Raw genomic sequence first — 13,886 nt, 5'->3', positions numbered from 1 at the left:
CTTTAATACGAGAAGGGGAAACGCTGTATTGTCTGGAGAATCAGACGATTTTTTTTCTTGTTGTAGGTAACTTGAAATCGTTATCAAGAGTGTGCCAACTATTCTTGGTTATGTTGAGCTGCGGCTACTTTTCTTCGCCGAACATGAGTGGGGTTCGAAGTAGCAATTCCGTTCACCTTGAGCAACAGTGTGGTTGCCGAATTCTCCGAACAAATTGCCAAACTCAGAAAGTAATCGCTTTAACTTTGTGGATGAATACTTGTTGAAATACTAATTGTGTAATTTGTACTCTACTATATACAACACTACTACGGTAAATTGTATTCAGGTTGATCTTTTAGTTAAGCATCAGAAAGTGCGCGTCCACCCGACAACCTGTTTTTCCTGGAAATGGCTGCCTGACAGCGCTTTATTTCTAAAGGTGAATATTTCCTTTCTAATAGATAGGTATAGGCAGCCATTTGGCAACTCACTATGTCAGATATGAAGATATTGTGTAGTGCTAGAAACGTGCCATATCACGAGGTAGTGCTCTAATTAGATCTCATGCGTGAAATTTCAAGCCTGCCTCATTCGTATAAGGACAAGGACCTTAGCACACAATAGCTGTCGACGCACCGGAAAAAAGCGCGAAGCTCCTTTTTTGGACGAATACTAAGCCTCAACTACGTCACCACCTTGTCGCGCCAAGAAAGTTAATTGGTCGGCACTTTGATATGATGTTAGGCAGACACAATGATATTGCTGTGCTGCATTATCAGCCACAGCAAAGATAAGTGGAAATAACCGGATATATTGTTACGGACCAGGAAGAAGTGGTCGGTGGCGCGAGCAGGAGCGCTCGCGCAAGGCCCGCCGCAATTCATAAAAATAATCTCATGATTATCGGGTATATCGTCTCTCTGTACACCTGTGTTCATCGGCTTGCTGCCCCGTAACAATTTATGAGGGGGTTCTGATAAGTCCAGAGCTTTGCCTTGATATAACTCAGTTATTCCAGTTTAAAGTATATATTGTTACGCGGAAGATCCACAGTCCGAAAACTGTCCGCACAACTAACGTTGATGACAGCTAGGATTTCACCCCCATCAGCATCGTCTTCCTCTGGTAGTCTGTCGCATTTCATTATCCTCAACACGATCAGCGAATACCGCGAAGTAACAATATTATCAGAGAACTTACAATCTCAGAATGTCCCACGGCACATTTTATCCGAATGATCTAGATTTTGCTTTTCTTTTCGTTTCCTCTTCTTTTTTTGTTTGTTTGTTTAGGAGTGAAGTGTTCGGTGACCGCTAACTTCACGCTCAAGAAGTAGCCTTGTGCGATGAGTTTTTCCTCGGCGCAAAGAAGGTCTGCAGACGGCTTTTTCGACACTCTGTCAGCAACTGATAGCGGAAAACGCCGCTTCAAGAGTCTTTCATGTGCTTTCCTAGTTCGGTTTCATACAGGCCATTTCAACGCCGGAGATGGAAAACGTCCTGCGACGCTTATGGATGCGAGCCAGCGCTTGAGAAGATGTGAATACTATTAAATGGTTTTAGAAGGCAGACTCGTTTCGGCGAACTGCATAGCAGTGACCTGAAAATGTTTCATAAGAGCTCGTGGGTGGCATACTAACCGATGGAATAGGCGGGACGGCACTCTGGTCTTGTAGGATTCAATATCTCAAAGGGACTCAGGCTATGAGTGACACTATAGTGGACAGCGCCGGTTAATTTTGTCTATCTGAGGTTCTTTAACGTGCCATATGACACCGCAAAGTTCACAGGCGCCTTGTGTTTCGCCTCCATCGAAACGGGGACGCCACGGCTGGTATCGAACACGGTCCTCTGGCTGAATAGTTGATCGGCGTAACCATTGAGCCACCGCGGTTAGGTGTAGGCATGACAAAGGTTTATGCAAAGCTTGTTCCAAATGCATCACGTCTGCACGGAAGGTTGATGGAGTGGTGACTTCGCAAGCAATTTTTCGAACGTTTCACGAATATTTTGTGTAGGCCTCATAGAGAGAGTAGAAAAATTATTGGAAACACTTAAGCTCCACCTTTAAGGGATGACGCGATAGCATAGGCTACGACCTCACATATAAAGTCTCGCTTTAACTAATCCGTATGAGCGTGTGTCACGAAGTTTATGCCTGCCCTGTTCCTTCTCTTCTGCGGCAGCGGGGACCCTGGCGCGGTTGCGCCGAGTTCGACCCCCTGTTAGGAACGGGGCTTTCGCAGCGTTCCATTTCCATTTCTTTCTGCTTCTGCTTTGAGCACTTTGTTTTTGTAGTGACCACGTGGTCTGGCCTTGAGGGAGGGGAACTCGGACCAGGCCGCCCGGTCTCGAAGGCGAGCCGCTACATTTCTCCGGGTGCGTTCCGATGCTCCCTAATAGACGTCTATTTAGACGTCTAGCCGAACAGCTACCATCTTAGGACGTGTTCTAATTTTCTTGAAGCCGCCCAAGAAGACTGCTTCGCCGAAGTCAATACCGATGCAGGCTACTTGGCTGTCTAAACATGGCGGAAAGTGCGCGGATCTTCTCAGCCATGTTCTCAGCTGAGCGAGTCGTGTTTTGCGTGATCGCCGGTAAGGTGTTCCGTTAATACTACGCAAAATAGCGGCTAATTAACCAGCCTTCATGGTCGTGAGATTCCTAGCACTGAATATTTCTGACTCGCGCAAGAGAAGCGCGCGTCGTTGTGGGATGTGGATGTTGTTGGGATCTATTTATCACGATCGGTTTGTAATTGGCGATTACGATTGCTTGTGCCTTGATTACATACATAAACTCGTCGCTCTCTCGGTACTCCGCCGATTGTCAGGCCGGCTGATGTACGGCACGTAGATATTGTGAGCCTTCTGTGGACCTTCTTTCATTTGTACATGCCATGATCTTCTTCTTTCATTTGTACATACCATCATCATCGTCAAGCGGCGCCGGCTCCGGCGCGCGCCTGGGTTCGTGATCGGATTAAAACGCTAGACAAGGCTTCGCTGTCCTTGCCGTCACGACCTCGCCGTCTCGACCTAGCCTTCTTTTACAATATGTTTCTCTCACTTACTGTAGTAGCCGTATCAAACTATTCCGCTCATATTCAGTTAAGAACAAACTCATCTGACGATATACTTGCTTGTTTGATATTGATTTCAGCCTGTATATTACCGAAATTTGTTGAGGTATTTGGCTTCCTCGCCTAGTAACATCAGACAGCATGTAGTGTAATGCACGAATCTGTGTTTTGTTTTACTTAGCCGTACGAATCGCTTTTTGTCCATAGTGTTTTCATTTACAGTGGTTTGTATGTTTTATGCTTGTAGGTTTGGTTTGTGGAGTTTAACGTCCCAAAGCGACTAAGGCTATGAGAGACGCCGTAGTGGAGGACTCCGGAAATTTCGACTTCCAGGGGTTCTTTAACGTGCACTGACATCGCACAGCACACGGGCGTCTTGCTTTTCGCCTCCATCGAAAAGCGGCCGCTGAGGCCGGAATTCGATCCCGCATCCTTGGGAACAGTAGTCGAGCGCCGTAACCACTGCGCCACCCCGTTGTATGCTTGTAGGACTGTGTGGAAGCGAGAAGCATGTACATTTCAGCTGCTTCAGGATTAATAAAGACGGCGGTAACGTTGTGAGCGCGCCCATTGCGCGGGCAAAACGGTCTGCAACAAGTAGACTGACCGATAGCCTATTTATACTGCAACGATGAAAAACGCAGTGTCGAACCTCCTCCTTCTTTCTGTGCTTAGCTGGTTGCTGTCCAAGACGCGCTTTGCCCTGTATCTGACATAACCTTACCACCTACAGCCAAAATTGTCATCCGCACCGACACCCTTCAAGCAACACGTCTGCTCCGACGCGTCAGTCGGAGCCCAGAAATCTGCCGAATATACATCGTCTGGTGGGTCGCATCTCGCAGACCGCTCAAAATGAGTGGGTCCCACGTGACCTACTGAGTTCGAAAAGCTATGCAGATTCTGCAAAGCACCAGGCGACTCAACCCTCCTCAATGCCATGTTTCCTCAATGTGAATGATGCCACTCTGCTTCTCACAAGAAAGGAGCACCTCCGGCGCCGCACACGTGCTCTTGTCCCACCGTGTGCTGTTACCCTCCCCAGCTGTCTTACCCGCGCAGAGGAGGTTGCGCTACAGAGGATCCGGGTCGGGGTTGCCCTCACATCTGCTGTAACACGAACATGGCCTCAATACCGATATCTATATCAACGTCCAGGATGTCCTGTCTGCAAGTCACCAGATTACGAGGCGCAAATACAAATCTGCCAAACCAACTCCTCCAGAGCGGACGCGATGAAACAGTTATATTGGAACTAGCAGGTTTTAGAAGTACGTGAGAAGGCCGAAAGACTAAAAGGATTCGGATGGTCTATGTTTGCACGTGCTATGATTTGTAATTTATTTCTTGTTACCGATATATGGTACGTGCTACAAGTACTGCATTGTTCTCGTGTGAATGTGCAGAGATTCCACCGCGTGTTCGCCATTTTTGTGTGGGGAAGTACTTGGGAGCGCACCCGCTGTGCCACGCCGCAAGTCGCGCAGCGCTGCTCATAATTCCGATTGATAGCGGGATTCCGCGCGTGACAGATACTGCGATTGGCGCGCAATTTGTGTTAGGACAACACCCGGATACGTCGACTGCGACACACGGACAAGAACCGTGAGTGTACAAGGCACATTTCAAGACCTTTTTTACGCAAATCGGAGCTCGGGAGACCGAGCTCCGACTGTCTAAATCCAGCGTCGCTCCGGCGCCCTTGCTTACCCGAACGCCAGGCCTAGTGCGGCGCGAACGCCACGGCGGCAGTCATGGAATACGCCGTAGTTGGGACGAACGCTTCTCCAGCCGAATTCGAAACACCAGACTGGAAGACAATTGTTTCTTACCGTACCAAGAACCCCAAATCTGTGTCATTAACACCTCAGAGGAAAAATGAGCAGTCCGAGAAACCGAAGGCGAAACCTCTCCCTCCGCTACATCCGAAGAAACCGCTACCCCGACTCCCGGAAAAGGACTATAAAATCATCTACAGACCAACGGGTGGCGTAGACATCACGCGCTACACCGAGAAATCTATCAGACAAGCGATCGCAACAGCGAGCGGCGTCACCGCGTCCGCGGCCGAAAACGACCAATCTAGAACCAACTCTGCAAAAAATGTGATCACCATATCGACGCCGGTGCAGGCAAACGCACTACGCTACGTCGCGGTCAAGCAAATCAAAATAGAAGGCAAAGACATTGTTATGACGTCGTACATCGCCCCGCCGGACAGGGCCCTGCAAGGCATTATCTATAGGGCTTACGATGGCGAAACGCACCAAGAAATGATGACCGAATTCCGAAAACGAAACCCGGACATCGTTCAAGCACGCACCATGGGAAGAACATCAAAGTCCCTCCTGCTTCACTTCGACGCGGACGAACTCCCAGATAGCATCGTCTACTTCGGAGTCCTGTACCCAGTTTACCCCTTCATTCCTAAAGTAGAGGCGTGCACAAACTGCAGAAGAGTCGGTCACAGAAGAGACGTATGTCCGGAGCCACCGCAACAACGGTGCCCGTACTGCGGAAACCAACACCTGAAAGAAGAAGTCTGCGACCCGGTCTGCATTATCTGCGGAGGAGGGCACCGCACAGGCGATAACAGCTGCAAGAAGCGATTTCAACGACACCAAAAGAAAATGTCGGAGCACCAATCAAGACCCAAATCACGGACATGTGACGACCCAACATCTACCGAAAGGAAGGACCGCTCGAGCTCCTTCCCGTCCTTGGACAGCGGACGCAGCAGCAGCCGTAGCGGACGGAGCAGCAGCGGCGGACGAAACGGAAGCAGCAGCAATGGAGGAGGCGCCAGCACTAGCAGCCGGACTCAGAGCCCCGGGCCGAAACAGGTGAGCTGGGCAGGAGTGGCCTCTCATGGGAAGGGGATGGAGCTGCAGACATTACAGTCTAAACTAGATCAGGCACTCCATCACATTCAAATTCTCACGGATAGAATCAAACACTTGGAGGAGGAAAATAGTAAACTAAAAGCACCCGTCATATCTAAGGACCCACCTCCGAAACCACTCCCTTTGCCGGAAGTCACAGAAATGGAAACTACTGTGACCGCCTCAGTCGAAACCCCAGTAAGCGTAGTTAGCAAGGAAGAAACACCTCGCAAAAAACGAGCAGTAGCAGCTGACGTAAGAAATACCTCAGTGGAGGATAGAGTCCCAAAACTCGAACAAAAAGTGGAGGAGCACAGCCAGAAACTCGATAGTCTAACCCAAAGAGTTGATAATTTAACACAAAGACTCGAACAACACATACAGGATGTAAATCACAAATTCGGAGTAATTGACACCGTTTTACAGGAAATTTTACACCGGCTTCCCCCTTTAGCTCAAGGGGCGCCAATCGATCTATCCCAGCAAAATGGCCAATCCTAAAACCGTAACAATTTGGCAGTGGAACTGCAGGTCTATGCGCAACAAAAAAACAGATCTGCAGTTACACATTCAATCGCAATCCGAAAAACCTGACATTATAGCGATTCAAGAACCCAGAATGTCTCGACTAAAACTGCCAGGGTACCAGGCGGTTCTGCCATGTCACATCAAAGAAAAGCCTTTAACCACTACGTTGGTACATAGAAATCTTACCGTGGTTAACCACGAGATTGAAAACGTAGAGCTCGATTGTATATTAATTGAAATTCTGCCTAGCAGAAGAAACTCCTCTTCTCTGTTCGTACTAAACGCATACAGCCACCCCAGGGCACCGGCTGGACCAGCGAAAGCCGCTATACTCAAAACCCTCCAAATCGCAGGCCAAAACCCAACCCTAATTGTGGGCGACTTCAACGCTCAACACGTGCAATGGGAACACGCAACCATGTCCAGGAAAGGAACGGCCCTAATGGATTTTATCCAGCAAAGAGGGCTCACCCAATACACGGACCCCATGCAACCTACTAGGATAGGAAACAGCGTGACCAGGGACACGTGCCCGGACCTAACGATAGGCAAAAATCTCCCAGACTTAAGCTGGAGCAACACCAGACAAAATCTGGGAAGTGACCATTATATCATAATGTCTAAAATCACCATTGTCAATCTCAAACCCCAACCCAGAAAAAACAAAATCACCGACTGGGACAAACTTAGGACTATCCGCGACCAAAACAACGAACCAATCATAGACTTAGAACACTGGACACAGACCCTCCTATCGGATGTGGGAAAGGCCACTAAGGAACTAGTACATGACTTAGGCGTAAATACGGTTGATAGCCGACTTACGCACATGTGGGAGGCAAGGCAGAGCCTAGAAAAAAGATGGCTTAAGCAAAAATATAACAAAAAGCTTAGAAACAGGATCGCCACACTCACGAAAGAAATTCAACACCACACCGCAGAACTAGCGAGACAGCAGTGGAGCCATATTTGTGAAAATGTGAATGGCAATCTAGGCACGAGGCAGACATGGAATCTTCTGCGGCATCTCCTTGATCCGGAATCCAATAAAGCTACCACTCAAAAGGAAATCACCAAAATTTTAAACATAGACCCAGGCACGGATCAAGATATTATAGACACGCTACAGCAGAAATACTTCTACACAACCCGTGAGACGAAGTCCCTGCCCAATTATAAAGGAGAGCCTAACTCCATCCTGGATGCTGACATAACATTGGCGGAAATAAGAGCAGCCCTCTTTAAGGTACGTACAACATCCGCCCCAGGAGAGGACGGCATTAACAATAAGACACTCAGAAATCTAGACGACGCTTCTATCACAGCCCTCGCGGACTTTGCGAACGAGTCCTGGAGGGAGGGAAAACTCCCAGCGTCTTGGAAACATGCCATCGTTAAATTTATCCCAAAACCTGGCAAAAAGCTCGCGCTCGAAAACCTCAGACCTATTTCGCTTACTTCTTGCATAGGAAAACTGATAGAGCACGTCATACTAGACAGACTCCAGTCCCACATGCAAAAAGAGAATTTATATCCAAACACTATGGTCGGCTTTAGACCACATTTATCAACACAGGATACGATGCTAAGACTAGCAAACGAAGTCCTATCTCATGAGCAAGAAAGGAGTACCAGGGCAATCCTAGCCCTAGATTTAACCAAAGCCTTTGATAACGTTAAACACAAAGCAATCCTAGAATCTCTTTCACTGCTGAATGTAGGCGCAAGAACGTTTAACTACATCAAAGACTTTCTCTCCGATAGGACGGCTAAAATTCAAATTGGCACTATCAAATCCGACACCTTCACTTTAGGAGATAGAGGAACTCCGCAAGGATCGGTCCTCTCCCCCTTTTTATTCAACATAACCCTAATCAAAATGGCACACGAACTCGCAAGAATCCCAGACCTAGAACACTCTTTGTACGCGGACGATATCACCCTTTGGACCACCAAGGGGAGTATTGGCACGATACAAGATACGCTACAACAAGCGGTAGACGTAGTCGTAGAGGAGGCGCAAGCCGCGGGACTCGCGTGTTCCCCCCAGAAATCTGAGCTACTCATTCTACACCCAAAGCGTCAAAGAAAGAATAAAGCGCCTGCGATAAAAATCTACGCGGAAGGTGCAGCCATCCAAGAAGTGGAAACACTAAGAATCTTGGGAATGCTCATACAGTCAAACCAAAAAAACAACACACTAATTAAGAAACTGAAAAACACCGTGAACCAAATTTCCCTCCTCCTCAGACGAATCGCGAATAGGCGTGGAGGAGTTAAAGAAGCTGAGACCAGGAAACTAGTAGAAGCCTTCGTTCTTAGCAGAGTTATCTACTCTACACCATACGTCACCCTCACAGTTAGAGAAAGAGACGACCTGGATTCACTAATTAGGCAGTCCTATAAAATTGCGCTAAACCTCCCTCGTCATACCCCAAATGAAACACTACTAAAGTTAGGAATTCATAACACCTTAGCGGAAATGGTGGAAGCACACCTCACCGCACAGTACGAACGACTGTCAAGCACTGAAACGGGACGTTTCATCCTAAAAAAAGCCGGAATACAATATGAAGGGACCCGGGCCCAGACTTTGCCGATTCCAAGACACGTGCACGAGCAATTAATAGTCCGTCCTCTGCCTAAAAACATGCATCCAGAATATGATACGGACAGAAGAAGGGCTAGAGCACAAAAATTACACGAAAGATTTTCAGTACAGAAAGACACGGCGCACGTGGACGTGGCAGAACATGCGGACAGAGATGCCTTTTCCCTGGCAGTTGTCGATCATCGAGGTTCTCCCCTCGCATCGGCGACAATCAATAAAACAAAATTTCCGGAGGAGGCCGAAGAGGCTGCCATAGCTTTAGCCATTACCTCCACCACTGCCAAATACATCCTTAGCGACTCTAAAACTGCAATTCGAAATTTTGCAAAAGGAAGGGCCCACTCCGCAGCCATCAAAATCTTACAAAAAATCTCCCATACCCGCCTTATCACATTGATCTGGGTCCTTGCCCATTCGGACCATCCTGGGAACGAGGCAGCGCACCAATTTGCCCGAGGATTCGTAGTTAACCGGGAGGTGCGCTGCCCTGAGCTCAGGTCGGCTAGGGAGCGGATGACAACCTACAAAGAAATTACTACCCACTTCAAGAAAGAAAGACAAATCTTCCCAGAACCACATCGATCACTAAGTAAAACACAACAAGTCACCTGGCGCCAGCTTCAAACAGACACTTTCTTTAATCCGTACATGTACTCCATATGGTTCCCAGAGCAGTTCAGCCCTGTCTGTTCTCTCTGTGGACATCAAAAGGCAGACACACCACACATCCTATACTCATGTAATCAAGACAAGCCATCACAGAGTCTGCAGCTCTCTACCCAATCTCAGTGGGGGGCCGCGCTGCTCAGCTCCGACCCGGAGGTTCAACTCCGAGTCACGGAGCGAGCCGAAGAGGTCGCCGAACGACATCGTCGGTCGGCCACCTGGCGTCCGGCCTAGAAGAGGAGCCCACCGCGGGGACGGGAACGCCAACCCACCCCGCGCCTACGACCTCTTCTTTAATAAAGTTTACCTCCTCCTCCTTAAGTTGCTGTTATTGTTGAAAACCTTTATTTCCACCGAGAAGAAGCTCCGTTTCGGACTCCCCGGCACGCAGGTCTGATGGAGCCTTACTCAGGAGCCTCGCGAACTAAGGTCTGGTGAATATACATTGTTACTTCACGGCCTCAGCCGCCAGGCGGATGGCTTGCTGCTGCTGAGCGGGGTCCACGCTTCGCAGCAGGGTCTCCCAGGCGTCTCTATCTATATTTTCTTTAGCTCCTGGGCTGTTGTTACATTCCCAAATAATACGATCTAGAGTGCCCCATTTCCCACATGTTATGCAATGTAGATCCTTTTCATCTTTTGAAATTGTTGCATATACCCAAAAGGGACTAATATGATTGCCCCCTTGTGACCTCCTCCATGCAATTGCCTCCCCGTTTCCGAGGGAACGGTCTGGCGGCGGATAGACCCTTCTGCTTAGTTTATAGTGCTCTGTAACCTCTTTATACGAGATTAGGCTATCTTTTATATCCATGCAAGAGGGCTGCTCGGCAGCCGCCCGGTGATAGAGAGCTCGGGCAAACTCGTGAGCAGCCTCATTCCCTGCGATGGATTCATGTGCTGGTATCCATATAATTTCCACGTTGCGCTCAAGCGGCCTCGATTCGAGGACTCGTTTAGCTTCTTCTGATATTCTTCCCTTCCCAAAATTTCTGACCGCATTTTTGCTATCGCATAGTATGAATTTAGCCTTGGTATCGACACAAGCGAGCGCTACTGCCAATTCCTCCGCCGCGTTGGCGTCTCTCGTGCGGCTTGAAGCCGATACTACAGGTGCTCCTGTTCTGTCGACTACTGCGGATACGGCTGCTCCTTGCCGTCCACACGCAGCATCTACGTAGGCCACTTGTTCTGCTGGTTGTTCTCCCATTCTTTTCTCGTAGCCTCTGGCTCTATGCCCGCGCCTCTCTTTGTTATGTTCGGGGTGCATATTTTTTGGCATAGACGGGACGCGTATCCTGGCTCTTATCTCTTCCGGGATATCCACTGTCTTATGAGCAGTGTATCCCGGTTTGATGTCTATCCATCCTAGTATTTTTCTTCCTGTTTCAGATTGGCTAAGTCGTTCCAGCTGAGCTATTCTAACTCCCTCAGCTAGCTCGGCCCATGTGTTGTGGATACCCATTTTCTCAAGACGTTCCGTTGATGTGGATATGGGAAGTCCCAGAGCCCTCTTGGCACATTTCCTCAGTATCCTGTCTAGTTTATCTATGTTCTCTTTGTTCATATTTAGGTACGGCGTTGCATAGCAGATTCTGCTTGTTATGTACGCTTGTGATATTCTTAGTCGACCTCAAGGTACTCATGAGAGAGGACGTGGTCTCAATTAATATGACACAACAAACTATCCTCGTAGCGTCAGCAAACGAGGAAAGGGCAGTAAAATAGTTAAGTCACTCAAGTAGGGTGACGTCAAGGATATGTGACGTCACCTATCTGCCGTCAGCTATGAGGACCAAGGGGGAACGAATGCGCTCCAACGCCGCCGAGCGGCGCTTCTTGCCCTCCGTGAGTGAAAGATGCCGCGCCTTTCCTTTCCTGTAAACGAATTATGGAACGCCGGTGAACTTAGATGCGCTCGACATGGAAGCCAAGGAGAGTTTAGCTGCTGGCGAACGACGCAGAAGACTGGAGAGATTAACTTCTTCTGATCCCGAGATAGTCACTGCTTGTCGCTACGCATATCCAGGCATAGCAGAGCTAAGCTATGTTTAATTTTTTCGCTCACAATGCCAACGCCGGCACCGTATTTTCGGTGAACGGGGCCCTTAACGCTATCACGTTAAGCTGTGCATGTTTCGTCCCTGCCCAAACAGTATTCGAAGAAGTTGATTGAGGAAGAGAAAAGAGTGACCGGGCCCACAGTTCGCCCTAAAGCGATGACATCCGTGTTTCATGACAAGGATGGAGATGTCTTGGTAGGAGCCACGGTCGCACGGGATTTGGCTTGCGTGCGTTCGACATCCGGATCCTTTCGCTGCTGCGTAAAACGTTTTGATAGAGAGCGGAGCCGAGACGGCCGCGACAAGAAACATGCAATATTTAATGGGACATGAAAGGGCGCTGCTTCGTGAGACACGCAGCAGCAAATGACCTTGCGATGATTGTGGTGGCTGGAACTTCTTCAGGCGCGAATATTGCGCAAAGGGCGCAACTAACATCTATAGCACATCAGTTCGTGCGTCCTGATTACATGAATTACGCACATGATCACTCTAACCATATTAAATTCTCATAACACGTGCACTGTGATACCATATACACTGGTTGCGAGCAATAACATCACGCAGGATCTACCTTAAAATCATAGTTAGCTGCCAGACCATCTAGCAGTTCTGTAAACACATTAGTATCAAATGATATCACCCGACGAGCCTTAATTATTACCCTGATAACATAGATCTCGATAGAATTCAGTAAACATACAGTTGCATAACAGAGTCCCCGATGTGCCTCCTCTTCTGCAATCCACGCACGATGACTGACTCAACAGCAGTTGAGTCTATTGCAGTTCATGGTCCATAGCGCAGAAATGATCAGCGACGCCCGGAAAAGCGTATACGCGAGTAAGCGGTGTTGTACCCGTGCCGGTCTCGCTGTGCTCTTCGCTATTTCGGAGACCACGCTCACGCACTGAGTACTGTCGCAGCTATTGTTGCAGTGTCATCACTAACAAACCAAGGAGCACGACTGAGACTACGCCGAAGTGACAGATGCCACAAAGCCGGCGATAGCATCGGGGCAACCCGGCAGACGGTGCTCACGAAACAAACAAATCATACATTGGACGCGCGGCAGTTGCAACGGTCGCTGTGATGACGGGAGTGCGGGGGTCGAAAGTTTAAAAGGGGTACAGAGTGAGGAAATGTTTCTCCTCCCAAAACCTTTTCGGTCACCGATTGAAAGGCGATTTCTCAAATTATCACTAAAGTCCCGTCAATCACTTTCATAGGCCTGCAGCATTCACTTAGGGCCTTATAAGCACCTACAGAAAAAGTCACATCACGCGCAACGAAAGACGTGCTCATCTACGGCCGAGGGGGACGATACTTGGACAGGTCAGCCGGAATATACCCATTTCAGTGCCCGGTTGCTTTCAAACTGACTTGACAGTCTAAATTTGTGTGATAGTTAAATATACATAAAATTAACGGTGTCAATTATTTGCCCGCTTGGTCGTACCCCTGGTCTTCCTCGTCGTTGGCTTCATTTCGTCCAGAATAAATAAAAAAAAAAAGTTGTGTTTGAGATATGGTTAACCCTAGTTGAATTCGAAAGCAACATCGGAAGCTTCTTTTGCCTGCTACTTTATTCCCCTACCACGCCCGACTGAGGAGAATTGGGAAAGTTCTTTCTTCGTGGGAATTCGCTTCTCCTCAAGCCGCCCCAGGGGTGGTCATCGCTCGATGGCGCTCGACGACCTCCTTTGCACAAGCCGTGATGGCGTGTTGCCGGCTTGGATCAGAGCTAAGCAATGCGGCCTCCCACTGTTCCGAATTGGTAATCTGCAGGCCCTCCGGCGGATGCATGCTTTCACATTTAAACATGATGTGTTCGAGATTTGCCCTCTGGTCACCGCAAAGTGAACATGAGGGGCTGTATTCGCCTGGATACCATTGTGCTAGCTTATACGGATTAAAGCACGTATTTGTTTGAAGTTTTCTAAGTAGTGTTTGTTGTGATTTGCTGAGTGTATAGTGGGGCTCCGGATATTTCAGTCTGTTGTTTTTATACCAATTCGTAATTCCTCTGTACGTAGGGTCTCTCTCGCGAGCCGATCTTAGTTCGGGGTAACG

The sequence above is a fragment of the Amblyomma maculatum genome, chromosome 1 (assembly GCF_055883805.1).
Source record: "Amblyomma maculatum isolate TAMU_Amacu chromosome 1, ASM5588380v1, whole genome shotgun sequence".
Taxonomy (NCBI): Eukaryota; Metazoa; Arthropoda; class Arachnida; order Ixodida; family Ixodidae; genus Amblyomma; species Amblyomma maculatum.
Note: the sequence above shows the minus strand (reverse complement) of the source record.